Source organism: Mus caroli, unplaced genomic scaffold, assembly GCF_978045245.1.
Source record: "Mus caroli unplaced genomic scaffold, Mus_caroli_1 scaffold_2, whole genome shotgun sequence".
In the NCBI taxonomy this organism is placed as follows: Eukaryota; Metazoa; Chordata; class Mammalia; order Rodentia; family Muridae; genus Mus; species Mus caroli.
Window position 1 is genome coordinate 106,978,699 of NW_028227257.1, and position 23,771 is coordinate 107,002,469.

A 23,771-nucleotide genomic window follows, 5' to 3' on the forward strand; every position below is an offset into this window, starting at 1 on the left:
TGCGCCACCACTGCCCGGCCCCTCTCCCTTCTTTACTGTCGCTCCAGTCTGTGAAAAATTAAGTATGGAATTTAAATGTTAGCTGTTACTCAAATGCATACATTGTAAATGTACAATGCGCGCGGGCGTGCACACACACACACACACACACACACACACACTGCTGTACAACCAACACATGCATTTTGTGGCCAGAATTCCTTCCTCCCACCCCTAGTCATACCAATGTTTAAATGATTGACAACTACCTCATTTCCAGAAATGAGAAGTTTACAGGGTCCAAATCCTCTGACTTCTTAGCTGTCCATTAGGAAAGTCAGACTTCTGGCTGCTTTTCTCAGTTGAATTCCTTAGCTCTTTAGAGGATGTGTTAGCATTCCTGTGATCCTGCCTCATTCTAGAGCAGATACCTTAGCTGTTGACTCTAGTAATGAGGCGTGAGGTAGTCAGAAACACCTTGGGCAACTTCTCTCCTGTAGATACATCTGCAGGTTGTCCTAGTGTCTGTGGGCCTCAGAGCCTAAAGTTTGACAAGATTTTTCCCCCCCAGGATGGTCTTGGCTGTGTCCCAGCTTTGGTTTCCTGGATGCCTCTACTCCACACTATTGGTTAGAACTATAGTTTACCCTCCATACAGGAAGGGAGGAAGTCAGTGGGGAGCTTGCAGTCTGCCCTCTGATAGCAATTTCTAGAGCCTGATGTAGTGGCACACCTGTAATCCCAGTCTTCAGAAAGCTGAGACCGGAGGATTGCAAATTTGAGCCCAGTCTGGGCTTCATAGCAAGACTCTATCCCATTCCTCATATACCTCCAAAGAGAACAGTTTCAAGTGCTCTGTAATGTCACCCTTCTGCCATTATTGTTAATAACATGAAGTTATATTTCCTGTAAACGGTGACTTTACCATTACCAGGGTCCTGCTGACAGTGCTCTATCACTGACTCAGAAAGGTCACTTGTATTTAATATCTAGAGAAATGTATAGGTAGGATTTCTAAACCATTAAAATTGAATGCACGTATTCACAGTCAAGGTTAGAGGATATTATAATAATAAAAAGCATGTTCAGTCAGCAAAAAATTAAGAAAAGGGGGAAACTAAAAAGAAATATAATAATACGTATACTAAAAATGGAAACAAATGTGAGTAGATTAAGTTCTAATAAAACCATTGGGTCTCAGAGACATTAAACAGATGATGGGGATGTAGTTCAGTGGTAAAGCACTTGTCTACCATGACTGAGCCCTGTGTTCAACTCCCAGCATGGGAAGAGCAAAACACTTGCTGGCTGTTTGCTATCTTCAGGATTGTGTGTCAGTTAACATTGCACAGCAATTCGGCAGCAGCTGGTAAAATGCCAACTAACAAAACAAATGGAGGAATGGAAACTTTACTATTAAATATAAAAACCTTAAGCAAAGCTATAGAAACACAAGAGTGTAAATCCAAGAAGAAAACTTACCCACAGTGAACATGAGTATGACTGTCTTATCACTTAATTAAATGAAGCAAAATCTGTTAGTGCAACTAAAGTAGTGAAACACATGAGATATAACTGAAACGTAAAAATACAAATACGCTTTCTCATAATCATATTAGGAGAATTTAACTAAATCTTTTCAGAATTAGATTGATGAAGAAAAGGTATACAAGAGAGTGTTTGAGTGACATCAGGATTACTTTTGATTTAGCTAAAGAGATACAAGGTATTTGTAGGAAATGATTAAATACAATTTTAAAAACTTTTGTTCAGCTGACCAAAAAGAGAGAGAGAGAGAGAATTAGACATGAGTTATCCACATGTAGAAACAGAAAAGTGTTGAAACTTTGTTGGTATTTTTTGTGTGTGTATGAAAATTTAAAACATTTTTGCTTATAACACATGAAATACAACATATCTATAACTACAGTCTAATAGTTTACCATGTGTACATAATTGAAATGCTGGGGTCAGGGTAGCTGGCACATCTATCATACATTTCTCCTTTGTGTTTTGAACAAGGAAAATTCTTTCTATTGCTTTCTGCTTTAGGAACACACAATTAATTGTTGTTAGCCACAGTTACTGGCTGTGCTTGATGACTTTGAACTTGTTCTCCCCATCTAGAGGCACCCTTGTATCTATTGGACATCTTTCTCCATCTTCTGTCACGCTTTCCAGCCCCTGCAAGCACCCGTCCATCTTCTGCATTACATGTGAGAACGTGTGGTATTCGCCCTCCAGTGGCTGCATTTTAGTTCACATCATGCTTTCTGGTTCCCTGTACATTGCAAGAAGTGTCAAGATTTCATCCTTTTCTGGGGCTGAGCAATGCTGTGTATGGGTGTATTCCACATTGCCTTCTGTGGGTGGACAGCCTAGTTAACTATTGTGGGATGAGCTGTGGTGAACTGTGGTGAGTATGGGCACAGGCCAGGCATCTCAACAACATCTCCCTTTCCAAGGTAATGACAGTGTTGGATTTTGTTGGAGTTTTACTTTAGTTTTTGGAGGAAACTCCATACTCTTTCTGCATAATGGGTGCACTAATTTACACGCCCACTAACCATATATGAAAGTTACCCTTTGCATCCTCAGTCAGCACTTATTTCTTTGTTGTTGTTGTTGTTGTTGTTGTTGTTGTTGTTGGTGGTGGTGGTGGTGGTGGTGGTGTGTGTGTGTGTGTGTGTGTGTGTGTGAGAGAGAGAGAGAGAGAGAGAGAGAGAGAGAGAGAGAGAGAATAGTCATTCTAACTATAATTAGATGATATCACATTATGGTTTTGATTTACATTTCCCTAGTAATCAGACAGAACTGAGCGTGCAAGTTGGCTTTAAACTCACCAGGGGACTTTGGACAGTTTAGTGATTCTAAGTTTGGTTTCTTATATGTAAAGTAGAGATGACCATATCTAACTCACAGCACTGCAAGGAGAATTAACATCTATATGTAAAGCACTTAGCTGGGCGTCTACATGTGGCAATGATCCGATAAATGACTGATGGAGACATCAGTCAGTGTAGCAACATGTCTTCCAGCCTATTCTGGGTGCTATGTGGTGAAATGGTTAGGGCACCGTCAATACTTCAGCACCTTTCATGTAGGAATCTGACAAAGAACTGTTATGATGCCCGGGTTTGCTCACCTGCATGACAAGGTTGGGCATTTTGTCTGTGTTCATTTGAGAGATGTGGCAGTGGCGAATGGTTGGGTTACTCTCCATTCCTTAAAGGAAAAGCAGGGTGCCCCTAAAACAGAAGGAGTGGAGGATCTGGAGAAAGGAATGGGGCTGTGCTAGTCTGCAGTGCCTGCCGCTAAATTTTTAAGTCTTAAAAATTTTAAATCACATCTTAAACATTTTTAATTTAAAATTTAAAAAACAGAGAAATACATGGAGAAGCCTGGTTAGGTGCCTGAAGATGTTTACTGACCTTACACACCACAGCACACGAGAACACACAGACCCACTTAGTAGAAAACAGAACTAGAAACTGACTCAGACTGTGAGACATCTAATGCTGTCACATGCTCACATAGAGCCTTACTGTTTTTCTCCACAAAGTTATTTGCGATGTCTGATTCCAAGATGGCGAAGAGTTACCATTATTGTAAAGCTAATGCCGTTTCTGTAATATAGACAGCCATCTTGGCTCGGCTGGCAAATCCAGATGTACAGTCCAACCCCCAAACCAGCTGACAGCTGTCAAAGTGGGAAGACAGTTACTGGTGTTCCTAAAGCCAGAGCTGTAATCATGTGGTGAGACTCTAGAGTCTGACCGTTGTCTACAGCGCTCATTCAGGACTAATTTCCTTACTCTGGGGCTCACATGGAAACCACACTCAAGAGTTACATGGGAAATAGTTCCGACCCTTGACACTTGTCTAGAGTTACCTTGCTGAAATCCAAAACCAAAAATCCCTTTAAAAGCAATTTTTGAGAAAAGAATTGTGCTGGGGTGGCCAGAAAGAAACCATTTTGGGGCTTTTTGCAAGAGTCAAGTTGAACAAATTGGAGACGATTCCTGCTGGTCTAAGACATAGTTTTAATCCCACATACCACTTCCTACATCCACAGGTTTCTGTGTGTTTGGATCCTCTTGAGAGCTGGGGTGACTACCAGAGGAAAGAGGATGGCCAGACAGGAAAGCTAGAAATGGCCTTCTTCCCCATCTGGGACAAAGAGGGACATAGCCAGACACCCCTTCTTCTTTTCATGCATCAAAGTTAACTTAGTCCAGGAAGGCTAACAACACAGTGGCTCTGTTTTCTAACCCAAGAATTAGGGCACAGTGTCTGACAGCATTACTAAACAGGCTGCGTGAACTCGAGACTCTCTCAGGAAGTTCAGGGTGAGTGGCCATGGTTGCAGCGGGGCCCAGAAACGGGAGCCAAGTGTCGGTTCTGTTCCGTCGGCGATAAGGCATCTCTTAGAGGAGAGTGGGGGGGTATCTTGGTAACAGCACTATGAAGGGTCCTTAGATGTCTCCTGGGCATCAGTATCAGAGACCCATCTGCAGGAGAGTATCCAAACCCCAGGCTCTCATACCCGTCCGCCCTTGCAGGTTATGGAACCCCAACTCTACACTGGAGAGCCTAGGAAAATGGAGTCTCTTTCCCTGCTTTCCTCTGTCCCATAATGTGGGGGTTTCTCTCCAGTCTTATCTCCTCTTTACTTGTGCCCTATGAACATCTGAAAGAGGCCAGGGAATCCCTGCAAGGAGATGGTCTTTTCTATAGGTGTGGGGCCTATAGAAAAGATGTGTGTAAATAGCAGATGGCCGATTGTGTCACATGCCTCTGAGCAGTTAGGGAGGCAGGCAGGAGAAGGTGCTGTGAGGAAGTGCAATGTCACATGCAGCCTCACAGGAAGCTGGCCAGAATATAGCTGAGGACCGATGCTGCTGCGCTCAGTCGCTTTTCTCAGCGGATTAAAGCAACACAGGTTAGTGCCTTTTTCTGTCTGAAAACCCTCCATGGTGGCTCTAAAATACCCACCTGTTTGACTACCTTTCCTTGAGCTGACTTTATGTGTGTTTCTAATGAGAGAGAGAGAGAGAGAAAGAAAAAAAAAACTGCCCTGGCTTTGAATGTAAGAGTCTGTGCAAAGCTGGTAACCACACGTTGTTAGAGGAACAAACATTGAGCCACTGTGGTGGAAATGAAATTCTCAGAATCTCTGGCTTCCTTGTTTAGAACTTCTATGCCTTTAAAAAGAATAAACTTCAGATGTTCGTTAAATACGTTATTTCGTGGAATGCAGCTTAGCCTCTTCTCATCTTTACTTACTAGCACAAATCTGAAACAGGACTGGTCAATTTGTGCTTGCAGACATGTGTGGGGCGTCTGTGCGGTGTTGGAGAAGAAATACTGTGGCTAAAAAAACGTGCTTTACGGCTATGTGCAAAAGCTTGTTTTATGGAATTTTCATCTCATAAAACCTATGAGTTTTTTTGGCTTGCATTTCATGACAGAATAACTTTTCAGGCCCATACATTTTTCTGCCCCACCCCCTTCCTTCCTTTCCTTCCTTACATGAGCTGTGGGGAGAGAAGAGGGGGGTAGGGCAGCTTGAGTGTAGATGGGGAAGTCCTCGGTTTAAGAGGCAACACAACCTGGACTAAAGCTGATTGGGTTCGGAGAAGCCTCGAGGCTTGTCGTTGACTAGAGCCTCCTCCTGTCCACACATGGTAAAGAAGATTGGGTGAGTCTAACACAGTGTCAGAAAGGTGGGCGAAGGGTTGCGGGAGCAATTCTCCGGAGTGTCTAACCAGCCCGGAACTGATAATCTGATGACCACCGAGGGAACACTTCCGCACGAAGAGCAAAGTCAACAGAAATTCTCACAAAGTAACCGGCTGCTTCCAGACCTGTGAAGCGCAAGGGCAATGTCTCAAGTCTGAGTCAAGAGGAGGAAGGAGGTCACGTAAAGCATTAGAACAGCCGAGTTAGCCAGCGGGGTTGTTTTGCTTTGGCTGGGGCTGGGGCTCAGTAGGTAGAGCACTTGTCTCGGGTGCACAAAGCCTGGGTTTGACGCTCTTAACTGCAGCACCACGGAAACTGGGTGTGGTCGTCATTTCAGCATTCGGGAGGTGGAGACTTGACGATCAGGTCTTTAAGGTCTTCTTCAGTTACAGAATGAGTTCAAAGTCAGTCTGAGCTACAAGAGGCCTTGTCTAAAACCAAATGCCTAAACAAATAGCGACCGAGAGATGGGACTAGGATCAGTTTCCGGTTTCCTTTCTGTCTTGGGTCTGGCTTTAGTTTTCCAACGTGTCTGGATTGAAAAACAACAAGGGGTGAAAGGTTTGGTGGAATGTTTACATTCCAGTAGTGCAAAATAACCAGGGCAGTGATGAAAGTAAAGACTCGGTATTGGTATGTACTCGGATTGCAGCCTATTTTCATTTTTTACTATCACGTTGTGCAAGAAAGTGGAGAGGAAGCTGATGCTGAAGGGAGGCTCTCTAAGCTGAGATCCGAGCCTCACTGTTTTCCCAAAAACCATTCCCTAGTGCTGACAGGGGCAGCTCAGGATTGCAGCCGGTGGACCAGAGCAGGTCGGTCGGAGCCTCTACTACAAATGCCTGAGACCCTGAAGCAGGGTCTGCAGTAGGATGACCTCCTTCCTGTTGCTTCCTGGTGCTACCCTAGAGCAGGGGAGAGGCGACTTTCGGCTCAGCCATGGCTGGGCGTCCCTAGAAGGAGCACTTCTTTTGGTCCTCTTTCCCTTTGTAAAGTTTGTCAGAGAGCTTTGCTGTTTAGGGAGTTTTGAATTATGCTAATCTGCTGTTCATACTAGAAAGGGCCTTTTTGTTTTGTTAAAATGCTTTCCAGATGGACCTGATGTCTTTTTTTTTTTTTTTTTTTTGCATATGTATTGATCCAAAAGCTGTTTCCATTTCTTCTGCTCTCCCGTAGGCATTTCTTGGCCTTTTTTTTTTTTTTAAACCAGCTTTCTGCCTCCACTGTGTTAGAGATGCTACAAAAAAGTTTATGAAGGGTTCTCCTTATACAACATCCTAACCTCCAGGCTGGAAGGGGTCTGAAAGAGAGGTGGGTCCAGGGTGGCAGATGGTAGGTCATGCTGACTGGGAAAGCACTAGAGAGTTTTAGTGTTAGGCGTTACTGCCAAGCTAAACAGAGTTCAGCTTGAAGGTGAGAAGAGATGAGTTGTCATCTTAAAGCTGGAGAGAAGAATGGCCAGCTTTGTGAGAGACAGTATGGACGTATTACGGATTCTCTAAAGAAAAACTAGGAGTGGGGCCCTCAACCTTCCTTTCCCAGACCTGACACATACTGCATCTTTTTCCCAGAATTCCATGTGAGGTGAGCACAGCGCTGGGAATCAAAACCCACAGCTGTTTGAGTGGATATTCCTTTACCTGCCAGTTTTGTGATTTCTTTGTCCTAATGAAAAGTTATTGCTTTGAGACCAACTAACTAGACACTTAGCAGGATATCTGTTTTGGTGTTGTGTGTAGTGACCTTGGCTCCTTTGCACTTGTGTTCATCCTGCGTTTCAGTATGGATTTTACATTAACATCAGTTTGTGTGGTTTAATAAGACTTTTCATTCAGTGTGATAACATTTCTGGTATGTGCTATGTTATGGAGGAATAAATGGTTTTGGCTCACAGTTGTGAAGGTTTCAGCCTATGGTTGTCTGGTTCCTGTACTTGTAGCATGACAGGACCGTTGTGGAGTAAGAGAATGGCAGTGGGAAATCCACCTATCGGTAGCAGGGAAGCAAAGAAAGAGACAGGAAGAGACAGGGGATAAAGTCTATCTTTCTAGCATACAACCTCAGTGTCCTGCCACCTATAAGTAGGTGTCACCAGTACTGTCCACGCCTTCCAATAATGCATCCATTTATGAGTCCATTGTGGAATGAATCCATTGATGAAGTCAGAGCCCTCAGGATCCAGTCACATCTTAACAGTCCTAGCTCTGAGCACTGCTTCAGTGGGAGCTCGGCTTCTAAAGCTCGAGCTGTAGGAAGAACTCCTCAGGTCAAAGCTATAACAGCTGGAAATCATAGTGTGGCATAAAAGGAAGTTGTTGAGTTGTAATAAGGTGTGTGTGTGTGTCTGTGCATCTGTGGTATATGTGGAAGAATCCTTTAGGGATCTTATTTTCTCAGCTAAAACTTGTTCCATGAGCTGGGCATGGTGGTGCATGCCTTTAATCCTCTGCACTTGAGAGGCAGAGGCAGGTGAATTTTTGAGTTTGAGGCCAGCCTGGGCTACATGGTGAGACTCTGTCTGAAGCATGATGAGATGGTATATTGGAGTCTACAATTATTTGAATCATGTTTAGACTAAGATGTTACCCATGTATGTGTGGACTCATTTGAAGAGGTTGCCAGTGGGCACTGCTATTCTCTGTGTGGTGGTACTTAAAGTGTCTCCTTTGATCTCTGGGTCACCAGTGGGAAGACCTGGTCTTCCTTAAAGGCCTTAGAAATCTGTAGGAAGTTTCTGACTTCAGAGGACTGGGTATAGGTCCAGAGGAGGGGTTGCCCGGTACCTCACCGACTTGCTCTGCAGAAAGTTGTCCAGAGGAAACTCTTACAGGAAAAGCAATGGTGCTTCAGCTCAGCTTCTCCCTGCACTGGGCCTTCTTGGGAAAGTAATACAACTCTACAACTCACTGACATGAGCACACTTGAACCGCTACCAGCGTTTCTCCCAGAACCTCTCCCACAGAGTGCCATGTCTTCCTCTCCATTTCTTCTCCCAGATGTCTCCTGCCACTGCGTGACTGTCACTTTCTGAAGCCAGAATTTTTATGTGTAGATGATATAGTTCCTTGTGCAGCCACTCACTCAGTGCGTTAAACAGGGCTCCCTGTAAAAAGGGATCGGAGTGAGGGTGCTGAGCCGCTTCCCAGAGGTAAATGCCCGAGAGGTGTGCCCAAGGGAAATAGTTGGGAAAGAGTCATTAGTATAAGATAGATCCTGAGGAATCAGGAAGGACAAATGGTTTACGATTTTTTTTTTTCCTTTTAAGGATTTATAAGGGAAATAGTGGTAAGAGAAGATCTGGAAAAGCCAGAGGTAAAAGACTCAAATGTCAGGTTATTGAAGAACTGTTTTTCCCTTCCTTGGTGCCAGGAACATCTGGCTTTGGGAAGAGTTTAGGAAAGAGGCTTGCAGATGCTCTGGTCATCATTTAGAATTCTAGGAGGCAAATAGAAAATAGATTTTATTTTGTTTTATTTTTTTAAGAAAGAGAAGAGACTTTAGGACTCCCTCATTTTAAAATTTGGAAACAGACCCAGAAATGTCAAGTGGCCTGACGGAGGTTAGAACAGCTTATATGAGTGGCACTCCAGCCTAGAACTGATCCCAGCGCTGGAGCCTGAGTACAGAGCCTCGGTGGCACCTCTGCCGACTCATGCTTAATGTGGGGCAGACCAAGAGGTTGCAGGTTTGACAAAGTCACCTCTGCTTGCTGCTACTTCCTTTTGCATCCCCCTGACAGACAACAATGTAACTATAACCTTGGAGGCAGAAACCTAATCCATCTTACCCAGATGAAGCCTGTGTGTAAGGACCTGGTCCTTGAGAAGTAAGGAAGAGGAATGGCTAGTAATGGACTAGGACAGGAAAATAGACTGACTCTTGTAGACGCAGATGTGGATCAAAACTATGGCTGAAATCTGTTGTAAAGTATGGATACGTGTCAGCTGGGTGAAGAGTCCTTGAGAGAGCCAGTCACCCTTAGCACTGATGACATGACTGCTGGTCCACCTTCTGAAACCCACAGCAGACTCCATTGTCTCCGGAGGGGATCGTCCGGACGGTAGGCATGCTCAGTGGAAAGAATGACATTGTCTGTATATTCTCATATGCCCAGCAGCTCTTTGTGAATTTTAATGAGGGTCAGCCATCCTGAGCCTAAGACAGAGGACCTCTTCCGTGGGGGCTGGCTTTGAAGTTGCTAACCTGCGTCTAGGCTAGCTCCCAGCTGAACTCAAGCTTCTCCTTGCACACATTCATAACACAGATCACATCTCTGACCCTGGAAAGCACGAGAGAATTTACACTCATGAGCGAGCAGGCACTTGTGCTGTAGACACCTGCTGATGTCCTCTGAGCCAGCTCAGTTTTGCCACGGTCCACCCCGGGATAGCGTCTGACAGGTGGAGGGCTCAAGACGGCACCCCACCTCCCCACCTCCCTACCTCCCCACCTCCCCACTTCCCCACCTCCCCACCTCCCCACCTCCCCACCTCCCCACTTTAGGTGTGAGTTGCAAGCTGCACTGCCTGTGATTCTAACTAATGGGCTGCCAATTGGTATTTCCACAACTCCTCCTCAGGTTTGACTAATTTGCTAGAGAAGCTTGTAGAACAGAGGGTGACAGTTGTGTGTACCCATTGACTATGAAGTGTATCACAAAGGACACAGGCTGAAATGTGGGAGAAGGGACTTGGTGTGCCCCCCTTCAGCAGAAATCTCCACTGTCTGCCCCCCCCCCCCAGCTCTCTGGAAACTCTCTAGCCCTATCCTACTGGGTTGATAGAAGCTTCATTGCAGAGATAATGCTGGATGGAGACTGACCAGGGAAACCTGTGTGTTCAGCGTTCTTGGCCTTTCCAGGCAGCAGTTCTGCCACCCAGGGTGTGGGGCAGGGAACCCCTCTGGAATGGAGGGTCGTCTGACTACCGTAGGGCAGAGGCAAGTTGGAGAATTCCTTTGTGACCTCTTCCAAGAGTAAAAGGCTAGAGAAGATTAGATGTTTCATGATCCGCCTGGGGAAGTCCTAGCTTCTTAGGGCCTGCCTTGGTCAGGAACTGCAAATGAAAACTACAGGTTGTGCCTTTTAACAGCACAGCCACTCTTTAGGGTCTTTCCTGGGCAGACAGCAGCCTCTTCTCGGTGTCATTTTTTTATCCTCTGTTCTTCTCTAAAATATCCCATGCCGGCTGGAGAGATGGCCCAGTGGATGAGAGTAGTGGCTGCTTTTCCAGAGGACCCAGATTCAATACCAGCGCCCACACAGCTCAGAACTGTCTGTAACTCCAGTCCTGGGAGATCCAATGCCTTCCACTAACCTCTGTGTGCAACAGCTATTCACCTGGTGCATACATACATGCAGACAAAACAAAACCTATGCACATGAAATGAATGAAATACTACAAGCAGGGTGGGGCACCCGGGGTCAGTGTTGAAGGTTTCCCAGTTGTTCTCCAGCACTGACTCGGTTACTGGCTGGCTAGTAAGCCCCAAGGATCCTCCTGACTCAGCCTCTGCAGCATTGAGGTTACCAGCAGGAACCACCACAGCAGGGTTTTAAAAGTGAGTTCTGGACACTTGAACTAAGGTTCTCAGGGTTGTAGAGCAAGCACTGTATCAACTGGGCCATCTCTCCTACAAGTGCTACAAGGAGAGAAGACAGCACACATACAGGCTCTGCAGTAGAACTCACAAGGCCCTTTAGGATGCTGGGCTTTATTACATAGTCAGGTTTGTTTTCTGCTTGCTTTTTTCCCCCTCTCTTTCCATTTCCGTTTCCCCTCTTCCTTTCTTGACATTTCCTCTTAATTCAGAAATATTTATTGATCACCTTCCATGTAGAGCTTCTTGTCCAGTTGGAGGCTGTGAACCCTGAGCAATATACATAAGAAACACTACATGATTTTTCATTGTTTTTGAAACAATGTCACTCTGTAGCTCGGACTGGTCTCACATTCATTGTCTTCCTGCCTTGGCTTCCCTTGTGTGGGGATTACAGGCATGCACCACCATACCGAGCTTTTATAACATACACTTTTAGAAGGTTAGAGAGTCACGGTCACCGAGTAAACAGGAAAGGGAAAGAAACGGGGCAGTGGTGGGTGTGAATTTAAATGGTTGATGGGGTGATGCCTGTGAGAAGACAGTACAGACCTGGAAGGAGTAAGAGAAGATGCCACCCAGGTAGATGGGAGAAAGCTGGCATGCCCACGGAGTAACCAGGAGCCACTGGAACTCGGGCAGGGAAGGGAGAAAGCAGATGCTGGAAGCAGAGTGCTGGAGTCCAGTGGGCCAGCGGGCACTCTGTCCCTCACTCAAAGTGAGAAATAACTTTAGAAAAATCCAGGCGATGGAAGGAAGCGCTGTGGCCTGACTGTACTGTAGACTGTGGGAGTGGGAGAAAGGAAGAAAGAAATGGTTAAGAATCCTGGGTGCTGCACCAGAGAGAGAGGGAGGCAGGTGCCACAGGCCAGGCTGACAGACCTGAGGAGGTGCACAGCCTAGACATTTTGAAGGTAGAAACAATCAGAGCAGCTAGAGAAATAGCTCCATTAAGAGAGCCTGAGTTTCGCTCCCACCACCGATGCGGTGTGGCTCACAGCTACCCAAGGCCCCCTACTGGTCTCCTAGGGCAGTGCACTCACATGCACAAACCCGCACATACACATAATCAAAAATAAAATCTAAAGAGCAAAATTCAGTAAGATTAATTATTGGGTTGAATAGCGTTTGGAGGAGAGAGGAGTCATGGAATTCCTAGAATTTTGGCCAAAGCACATGAAAAAATGGAAATGTTGTCAAAAAAGGAATGTAGGCAGTGGGCAGGGTGGCTATACAGCAGGAGACATCTAGAGTTCATGGTTTATCATGTTCGAGATACCAGTTTGAGGTCCATGAGGAGAGTGGGGTATATATGTGTATACCTAAAAGAGGGTTCTAGAAGACACAGACTGCTCTTTCTCAGTGGTCTCAGCGGTCCAGTGTCACTCCCAAATTACCCTGTGACCCATGAAGCACTTGTAGAGGAGGTGGGGCAGGGCTGGTGTTGCGTCTTGTGGAGCCTGTGATTTCTGATGTCTGCTCAGAGAGACGGAGCTCTTGGGGGTAAGTGGGGAAAAGGCATGTTTCTTGTCTCAAGCCTTGCCTTTAACTCCTTAATCACCAATGGATTCTATAATATTTGTTTTAAGGATCAAAAGTCTGTGTCTTAACAACATTGGCAAAATCAATGGCTGATCAAGTCCAGCCTGCCTTTGCTGACATGGAAACGTTAGCAAGACAGGTCAGACAGCCTCAACCTTTATGTTTATGTAAATATTGCATTATGATACTGGCTGGCATTTCTTCTTCACGGAAACAGATTAAGTTCTACTGCTGCTCTCAGATACCAAGAGCCCATTTGTCACGTCTGTCTGTAAATTATCTCCATTGGATCTTCAACCTGCATCAGAGGCAGGTGCCGCATGAGTCTTGTTTACTCTGATGAGAATTCCTCAGGGAGGAAGTGACTTGACTGAATTCCACAGGTCTGTGTGTGTTCAGAGCTCCCTGCATCCACTTCCCAGAAGCATGAAGTAAAACAAACTGGAGCATTTTAGTAGTTCAAAAAGCACGAGCAGCCAGCAGCACTGCAGAATGGTTTTCACAGTAAACCTAACATAATGGAACCCACCCATTTCAAGTAGTTGCTCTTAGGTGGGACAATCCACAGATCCATGAATAACATGTTTCCTCGGCCTCTGCCCCATACAGTGATGGGCACCTTGGGAGCGATGTTACCTGTGAGTTAAAATCATGCTGATCAGGCAGACCCACAGAACACTTGAACTCTCCCACACAAAAGCCGTTAGCCAGCAGCAGTGTCCCAGTCTGTATGCCCAGATATAACTGGACTCGGGGATACTGTCAGGCAGATGCCCCAGGGAGATATGAGTGAAATGTTCTGCAGGCCTTAGAAGTAATCCAGGACCCAGAGGCTGTGGCCGCAGCACAGGAACTGGGAAGAAAGCTGGGTTCTGTCCTCTCCACGCAGGCCAGAGTGCTGCAGGGATGGAGGTCAGCTCCAATAAGCAACATCCTCCCAAGGGGACGTTTCCAAGCAGTACTCTCCATAGTTGGTATTTGTTTGTCCCGACGCAGAAATGCTGGTTATCAAACAATCGGGATGCTTCAAAAACCAGTTAGTGAATTGTTTGCAGCTTCTGTTGCCTCAGCGAACAACAGAGTCCCCAAGACTTCTGTAATTCCACAGCTGAAAAGACAGTGCCAGGCACTGCTCTGGGACCGAGTTCTAGCACTTGACAGAGTCCAGTTATGAAACATGTTATATGTGGCCTCTGTCCTACCCTGAGAAAATGAGAACAAAGCATTCCTGTGAGCAAGTGACAAGAGATTTCCACTGAGGTCCGGGATGGCAGAATTGAAACCTGCAAGCGTGTGTTGGGGAGTTGACTGGTTCTGTGGCTCAGCCTCTTCCACAGTAGCCCAGGCTATTCCATACTTGCTGGCAGTGTGGCTACAGGGGTCGTGACTATGAAAGAAACAGAGGTAAAGCGCCACCCTCCTCCAGGGAGGATTTTGGTCCTGTTTTCAGTGGCCCCAGCTTTTAAAAGAGAAGAATCCTGCAGGAAAACATTTATCTCCCCCTGTTCCTTTTTTGTTTGTTTGTTTGTTTTGTTTTGTTTTTTTGAGACAGGGTTTCTCTGTGTAGCCCTGGCTGTCCTGGAACTCACTCTGTAGACCAGGCTGGCCTCGAACTTAAAAATCTGCCTGCCTCTGCCTCCCAAGTGCTGGGATTAAAGGCATGTGCCACCACCACCCAGCTCTTCCCCTGTTCTTGTTTTCTACTTTGCATTAGGAAGGTGGCTATTGCTTCAAACCAGGGCTTGTTTGCTAACGCAGATTGCTGAAGTCCAGAGTAGGTAAAGAGTCCCTAAAACTGAACTCCCGGAGTTACTCACCGAGGCCAAACATTTGCCTTTGGCAAGGGAGGTCTTCAGAGTTGGATATATTTCTGAGTGGACCACAAACCCACGCTTTAAAAGAGAATCTTTGTGCCCATCCCCCAAAGCACCCAACTGGCTTTTAGATGGTGTAAGATAGACTGTTTACTTCATACGAAGAGGCATTCTACCTGAAGTCTATAAACTGGAGAGAGAAATGGTGCTTCTGGGGCTGGTGAGATGGCTCAGTGGCTAAGGGCACTTAACTTGCGGAGGACCTGGGTTTGATTCCCGGCACCCATGTGGCTCTCAATTGTCTGTAACTCCAGTTTCAGGGGATTCCGTGCCTTCGTCCATGAACACCAGGCATGCATGTGATGCACAAACATACATGCAGGCACCACACTCATACACATAAAATAGAAATGCAGGTAACTAAGGAGGAAGCTTCCCTTCTCTGTCTTTACTAGCCCCTAGGAGTTTTGCATTTCCTTGCATTGTGAATGTAGCCAGCAAAGTGAGGTAGAATTAGGGACCCTTGTGACATCTTGTGCAGAAAATTGTAGATGCTGTATGTCACCAGGTAGCAGGTGACTTACAAGACAGTGTCCAGTGATCCAGGTCCCTTGAAATTCAAGTTCTTCTATACAACCCTTCCTTCAGACCCACAGTCAGCGATATGACAAGCGTTTGTTGGTGAGCTGCCCTGCCTGTGGAGCAGATTTAATGATTCACTTTGGTGAAGGAAGTATACAGAGAGGAAGGGATGCCCTTCTGAGATCAGGTTGCAGAGACTTCCGCTTCCATCTTCACTGTCTTGTTCTCTGAAGAAAGCCAACCACAGTGTCATGAGCAACTATCCTATAGAGAACTAAATGCTACGGAGCCAAGGGAGGCATTTTGCCAACAGCTGGGGGAAGGTGGGGAAGAGGGGGTTGGGCTGGGGAGGGTGGAGACTGAAGCATGAGTAAGCTCTGAAGCAGTTTCTCCCTTAGTCAAGCCTTCTAGTGAGATTACAGCCCTGACTGAAACCTTGGCTGCAGTCCTGTGATAGACAGTCAGAGGCAATATAGCTAGGCTGTGTGAGAAGATCTCTGCCCCATGGGTTCTGTGATATAATGTAATAGCCTTGGTTTAAGTGCTTGTGAGATTCTGGGGTAATTGATTACACAACAGTAGATTAATTGGTGCATATTAAAATTGCAGACATCTCTATATATTGTTTATGCCCATTTCCACTTTGAAGAACATAATGGCCTATCCACTAGATCTTGCTATTCAACACACAAGGAAACACATACTCTAATGTATAACTAATTTGTTTTAAGCCGGTTTGATACCATGAAACTCCCTCATTGAAATTTCTCAGTTATTAAGGTCTTCAGGGCTTATGGATAAACCAAATTTTTTAAAAATCCAGCTAGGGCTGGAGAAATGACTCAGTGGTTAGGAGCACTGACTGCTCTTCCAGAAATCCGATTCCTAGCAACCACATGGTGGCTCACAACCATCTCTAATGGGATCTGGTGCCCTCTTCTGGTGTGTCTAAAGACAATAACAGTGTACTCATATACATAAAATAAGTACATTAATCTTTAACAGAAGAAAAATAACTAAGCTAACAAGAAGTATTAGGAGGGCATTGGCAGATATTACAGCTGTTTCTGCCATATGGGAGTTATAGATAGAAGCCGAATCTCCAAACTTAATCAGCTCCGAAAACTCTGGAAGATGAATAGGAAGGTGGTTGCACCCTTGCAGGTAGAGCTCACAGCTGAGCTGTCTAACAGCTGCTGGGAGCGAGTGCTGACCAGTCTGAATAACAAGCAATGGGTAACAGTGTCACGGCTTGACGTGGGAGGGTAGAGGCATGGGGGAGGGCATGTGCCCCTCCCCTCCGGACTCTCCTACTGTAAAGATGGCGTCCGCACTTCCCTCCCCAGCGCTGCGTGCCTCCATTTTCCTGTTGGTGGTTTAGAAGATGGTTTTGAGAACTATGGATAAGCAATTCTTTATTTAAACAATTATTAATTAAAATATTCCTTAGGGAGAAAAACATTGTACCATATGAAATTCAAGGCTGGGAGTGGTGGCCCATGCAAACATGTCATCCCCTGTAGCCCAGGAGGTGGGGACAGGAGGATCGAACTTTTCTATGCAAGACCCTGTCTCAAACAAAACAAACAAAATCATGGATGTAGTTTTACATTTTATTAGGATAGCGCCCAAATATGTACTAAGATTTCTTTAGATTAGATGAAAAATAAAAAGATAAAAAAACTGGATCCCATTACAGATGTCTATGAGCCACCATGGGGTTGCTGGGAATTGAACTCAGGACCTCTGGAAGAGCAGCCAGTGCTCATACCGCTGAGCCATCTCTCCAGCCTGTATATATAACTTCTTATAGAGGATGACATGGTCTTGGAAATGCATTGTGGGTGATGTCATCATTGTGCTGACATCACAGAGTGCACTTATACAAAAGGCAACTGCGCTAAGCAGGATCCAACAGGACCATCATCATCTCTGAGGTCTCATCCCTGACTGCAATGTCATTGTGTAACTCACAGCTCTGTTATTTTGGTAGTGTGGAAGTGTCTCAGAACTGTGTAGTTAATTGTAAGTGTCTGAAGCTGGGAAATTATCCAGAGACTATACATGTCTGAATACTATGAAATGGTCCATTGAGGAGCTGGTGAGAGGCTTCAGTAGTTTCCACGGATTCCTCAACAGGCTACACAAAGGTACGGATTCCTGAGCACTGCCTGGCCCCGGACACCTCTCCAGCTTCACCTTGCACATAGGTTTCTCCCCAGGGCTGTTGCTAGCCATATCTGACAGCACTTCATCAATGCCCTTCTCCTTCTACCCCGGCTTCCTCTAAGTGTAGGCACAGTTCCTCCAGGAAGCTGCCCCTCTCAGTTGCTCGGTAGCATCTATGGTATACTCTGCATGACCATCATAACCCAGTCAGACATGTTATGATTATGGCTCATGCGCCTTCCTCCCCACCTCTCTCCAGAGGGAGTACCTCACTCCTCACTGTGGTACTCTCCTCTCCTTCTACCTCAGTACTTGCACAGGAACTTGCCGTTGTAGACAGTTAGTTAACTGCAGGTTGGATGAGAGTCCAGTGGATACATGCTGACTATGTCAATGGTGCAAAGAAAAGAAACTTGTAAATTCAATAGAGTATAATTTAAGATGTTAACATTTGCTTTTTCCTATAAAAGAATTCTTTCTGATTTCATACTTGAAGACAAAATAGAATTTAGAGCATAACTTGTTTTGCAAATACATCTGTATCGTCTTTCTTCTTATCTCGCTAACACTGAGCTGCTCCTTCCATTAGGTTGAAGTGCCAACCTGGACTCTTGGTGCCTGAACCTACACTCCTGCTCCAGTTTTGGTACATTGGCCGGGCCACTGAATCTCTCTGAGTTTGTTTACTCTGTTCATACATAAGATAGTTGATTGGCTCGATGGCTTCTAATGCAGTTTCCATTCTGAAATGCCATAGCGTGTTGGGCTTGTGGGGTCCTGAAGTTGGAAATTTCCAGTTATAATGGGTTTGTTCTTAATAATGGGTAAACCCTCCTTCTGGCATATTATATATGTACATGGAATTAAAATGTGTGGGTCACTATTCTGACCCTTTGAGGAAATCAATTAGGGTAAATATTTCCCAAAAATGTAGTCTTTTGTTTTAACCATGATATAGTGGCAAGTGGAGCATTCATGTTATTCGGCCGGAGGGAGGGAGGGAGGGAGTGTAAGCACTCCCAGTGGGTAGTCTGCACTCAAGCAAGTTTAAACTGTTCAACCTCTGATCTGGCGCCTCCGTGTCTACCATTGATTCTATAGCAAAATACTAGCTGGGCACAAGTTTGGATATAGGCATTATTTTTTTACACCTGGAACTTGTTCTGTAGATCAGGCTAGCTTCAAACTCACAGCAGTCCTCCTGCCTCTGCCTCCTGAGTGCTGGGCTTAAAAGTGTGTCTCCATACGCAGACTCTATAAGCATATTAGTGCCAGCATAGTTATAAAAGCAAAGTAGAACTAAGCGATTAATGGCAGGAGGATGTTAAGTAAAAACGCTCCTGTTATTTTAAAACTCACAGTTTCAAAGAGCATCTAAGTAGTATGAAAGAGTAAGAAAAGTTGGGCTGGAGAGATGGCTCCACAGTTAAGAGCACGGGCTGCTCTTGCAGAGACCCCAGCTTGGATTCCTAGAACCTACTTGACAGCTCACAACTGCCCACAAGTGCACTAACTCCCCCTTCTGGCCTCTGTGAGTACTGTATGCGTGTGGTGTACATATATAACATTCAAGGCAAAAAGCCCATACACACACACACACAAAATAAAACTAAATATTTTTTAAAAAATAAAACCTAGGAAGGTTTTGTGTTAAGAGATAATTCCAAACCACATACATGAATAATTCTAACTTTAAAATATTTGAGGCATATGTAAAACTAGAGGAAAATGCTTTCCATAGTTGTCGGTGGGTGAGTGGGTGTAATGGCTAATGCCAATAATCACAGCACTGGGGAGGTAGAAGCAGGAGTTTAAGGCCTGCCTGGGCTAGACAGCTTCGTGAGACCCTGTCTCAAAAAAAAAAAAAAAAAAAAGGTTATCAATGTTCATTGCTTCCTATCACTACTGTAAAATCTTTAAAAAATTAATTGTGTCACCGATTTCCAGAGTTGATGGATGCTATTCTCATATTTTAAGAAAGAAAAAAGGCACACACGAAATGCTTGTCAAAGGCACTATTTTGAGTGCTGTAGATGTAGAAAGATGGAGGACCTGGTGCCTGGTGTCTGGTAACACTGACTTGTAAGGGCCACAGACACCTGGCAGTGACTGTTTGGGGGCAGTGGGAATCTAGGATCGAGCACAATAGGCTAGTGAAGAAAGAGGCGTCTGTGTGCCTCACCTCAGGTGACACCTTGCCAGGACCCATAAATGCCCATGGGACCATCTTCAGCAGTGCCCTCTTTCAGGACAAATCCAGCCAGCTTTAGTAGGACACTGGGCCACCCCTTAAGCTCACACGAACCCCGCATCCCAGGAAGGAAGGCCTCCAACAGAGCCTGCACCATTTCCTAAGTCAGACTTTTTTATTGAGGGATTTCCTTGTAAGGATAGGCAATAAAGGAGGCAGGGAATCCAGGACCAGTACCAAGGGAGGTGCTTACCATGTTGAAGCATGGGCTCCTGAGACAGATCATGTAAGATCAGATTCTTGCTATGTTGTTTGCCTTGTCTGTGCTACTACTCCATCATTATTATCATCATCATCCCCCATCATCATATCACAGCACCTCCACCACCATCATCATCACCATCACCACCGGCACCATCACCACCAGCAACACTACCACAGTCATCATCATAAACACCACCAGCATGTGGTGAGATAGGAGTTGATGACACTTAAAAGCACCTAGAACACTCCTTATCACGTAGCAAGAGTTCAGTAACTGTTAGTTATCGTTCTTGGTATTCATATCATAAGGATTGTTGAAGGCTCAGATGCCTACATCCCTATAAAACAGATGCTGGCCTCTCCTCTGTCTGTGCCTGGACTCCATGCTTCCCAGTTCCTTCTTCTGAGACTAGGACGGACTGGCGGTGTCTAGGGCTTCCTTCTTCCATCCTTCCAGGCCAGAGCAGTTCACAGTGTGAGCTGCATCCTGCGTGTACATCTCCCTGGTCCAGGGGTCAGCTCTTTTCCAGTGGGCTAGGGCTGGCGTTGCTCTCACAGGGAAATGGAGACACCGCACAGAGGCACTTACGAATACAGAACTTCAATTCTGAATAGTCTTGGAGACCATGAAAAACATTTCTAAGGGACATAAAACCATGGATAAGGAACAAGATGACATTTAGCATTTTCCAATGAATACTGATTCATTTTCTAAGACTCGTTAATTATTGTTAAAGTCCAAAGAGGAAGCTATGTGACTCAGAACTGTGGAAATGAAAGAAAACCTCAAAGACGTTGGCTGAACTTGGCCTTTATAGGCCATACCCTTTCTACCTCTGAACTGTTCACCTTGCAGCCCCACCCCTCTCTTAGGCCTGTTCACAGACCAGCCAAGAAAAACATGGTGTGCACACCACACGGAGAGATGTGAGCGTTCTCATGCCCTTCTGGAACTGAGAGAGACCTGTGTGAAAGCTCTGTGGAAGGATGGTAACACTGCATGTAGAGCTCCCCACAGACCACATGTCTCTGTTTTCTGGCATTGCTAAAGAACCACGCATTTCCACTACTCTGTGCTCCGACGTGATAAGAATCTATTCTTTGGGGAGTTAGACCACACTGGTCTGCAGGCTGTGTCTGACCTAAGCTACCATGCCCCTGGTGCCACTGGCTCGGTGTCTGCATGCAGCTGAGGACAGGCAGGTGGGCACGTAGGCGGGCTGGTGCTTTCTGGCTTGGAGAGGTCTTTGTTCCTCTGGGCCATCTGTCTTTCCCAGATGCCTCTGATTCGGTGTTTCCCCTGGCCAGAGACTAGCATGGAAACACTGAACACAGGTTCGCTCTAGCCCTTAAGTGTTCTTTCCAGGGCACTCTAGAAGGTTCTGCTGGGTTTGATCGGCTGCAGAGGCTGGCCGAGTGGCGAGCCACCTAGAAAGACAAATGGCAGAAGGTGTAAGGCTTTTAACAGGCCTCCCGAGTCCACCATGAGCAGGTAGCCCAGCTTCAGTGTCATAGCCGATCCCTGAAGAGGCAAACTGCTGTTTAACTGTCCAATTGCTCTAACATATGATCTGGGCCCTGAGTGAACCTCACCAACCTGCTAGAAGTTGATGACACAAAATATTAAACTTAGTCACTCTTTCTGTTTTCCCCTCCCATCCCCAAGGGACAAAGGGAAAAGAATGCTCCTTCAGGCATGAGGTCAGTTTTCTTGTATGACCAAAAATGAGGAATTATTTGTGTACCCTTAATCCTATCTGGTTAAATACTTCAAAAAAACAGCATAAAACCGAGATTAAAAGCAAGATTTAAAAAGTGGCTGACGAGGTCCATCCCAAGTAAAAGTTTATGTGAAATAAACATCAAATGCTTTTTGAAATTTTGCTGGGTGACACCCCTCTGCTTAGAAAAAACAACTGCTCTAACAGAAAAACGCTGCTTCCCAAAACCAAGTAAAACACTAGTCTCTATTACTGTTGTTGTCATTGTTGTCAGGGTCACAGTACATAGCCCTGGCTGGCCTGGTACTGACTGTATAAAGCAGGCAGCCCCCAAACTCAAGAGCCCTGCCTGCTTTGCCCCCCAGGAATTAAAGGCAGGTACCACAAGGTCCAGCTACAGACTGTTTTTAAATGAGCAAAAATGAAAATTCAGTACTGGCAATTTTCAAAACGGCGGTTAGACCATGGCTTCTCAGGGTTCCCTCTCCTCTCTTAGTTCTGCAGGGAAAGTACCCTTGCAAGAAGTCTCCATGGGCGGGTCTCAGCAGCAGGAGACTGTTGTGGACTCAGAATGGGCTACCAGTGAGGAGCAGCCCGAGGAAAATGTGTCAAACTTGCTCTAGCTCCTGGAGAGCAAAATGGCCGGGAGCCCACCTCTCTCTTAAGATGGGAAACCCTCTCAGACTCGTGTGATTCTGTTTCTGCAGCCACACTGGGCAGATGTAGCTTTTATTGCATCCTGACCTCAGGGTGGACAGCCTTGGCTATTCATTCCTTTAGCACACAACAAAATTACTGCATAAGTGGGACCTTCAGCTTTCTACACGTATGCAGCTATGGCCAAAGTAAACTGGACTCTTGGGTTTATTTTGAACTGGAACTAACTGAGTTGTTTATTTCCATTAAGCCATCCACAGAGACTTTTGAGCTATCTTTGTATTTGAGGACTTTTCCCCCTACCATGGTATCAGTATACCACTTCCTCCCAAGTCATTGCTTGGAAAGAGTTTTGTACAGGGAGAGATTCCTGCCAGCTCGGTACAGTGGTCACCGAGGGACAGCAGAGCAGCCCTACCCTGTGTTTCATGTTTGAGGGTGAGTTCATGAAAATGATTTTTGGCAGTAATATGGCTGGGGTCTCCAGGAAATGCTTCATGTTGCTACTGAGGCGTCGGCCCTGATGATGACATGCAGAGGTTTAGATGGGGTCGTGTTCTGCTTGACATCTGCCTGATCTGAGAAATTCACACCGCGCTTTAGAATATGATGCTCCCAGATTCTCTGGTCCTGATATACTGTAGAAATTGAAAGTAGGCATGGTAACTCCTTGCATGGGGGAGGCAGAGGCAGGAGGATGACTGAGTTTGAGGACATCATGGGATCATGGGTTGCAGAGTGAGACACACACACACACACACACACACAGAGAGAGAGAGAGAGAGAGAGAGAGACAGAGAGAGAGAGAGACAAAGAGAGACAGAGAGAGACAGAAGTTTGAGTAAGGCCATCCTTAGCTTTCCTTTTATTATTCTTTAAAATATTTTTGAACAGTTAAAGACCATAATACTTTTAAATGTTAGTATGCCAACTACACATTCTTTCCCATAAGTTTGTTAACTGCTTTTGCCGTGAAGAGAGTAACGCTATAAAATATCGTATGAGTAAATTCTAAACTTCAAATGTATTTATGCTTTTTACAAAGGAAAACAGAGCTAGAAGCTTAAAATGTATCAGCCCGAACTTCTGTAGTGATGGTAATCGTATCGGATTCACGTGCTAAAATTGATTCTTTTCAAAAGCTTCTTCTATATAAGAGGCAGAGGAGGGGGCTGGCGAGATGGCTCAGCCAGTAAGAGCACCGACTGCTCTTCCAAAGGCCCTGAGTTCAAATCCCAGCAACCACACGGTGGCTCACAACCATCGGTAATGAGATCTGGCGCCCTCTTCTGGTGGGTCTGAAGACAGCAACAGTGTACTTATTTATAATAATAAATAAATCTTTAAAAAAACCAAAAGAGGCAGAGAAATTGGCCTTACTAGAAAATTGGTGCTGAGTAGGGTTTTCCATGGGCTTTTTTTTTTTAGAGTGTCCTTTGTTTACAAACACTTGGTTCCAGCAAAGTGATACCAGATATCATTTGCTTCTCAACAAATAACTGTGCGCTCTTT

At 45.4% G+C, this 23,771-nt stretch overlaps 1 protein-coding gene across 2 annotated transcripts in view; it reads left to right on the forward strand.

The window, feature by feature from the left end:
- The window catches only part of Wipf1 (WAS/WASL interacting protein family member 1), a 100,268-nt gene that overhangs the window by 37,864 nt on the left and 38,633 nt on the right, over positions 1–23,771 (forward strand). The window contains exon 1 of one of the 2 annotated variants that reach the window (XM_029473825.2): positions 4,080–4,921. The exons of the other annotated variant lie outside the window; for it this stretch is intronic. The gene's annotated coding sequence lies outside the window, so the exon portion shown is untranslated. Of the gene's footprint in view, positions 1–4,079; positions 4,922–23,771 lie in introns of those variants that run through there. 2 annotated transcript variants of the gene reach the window in all.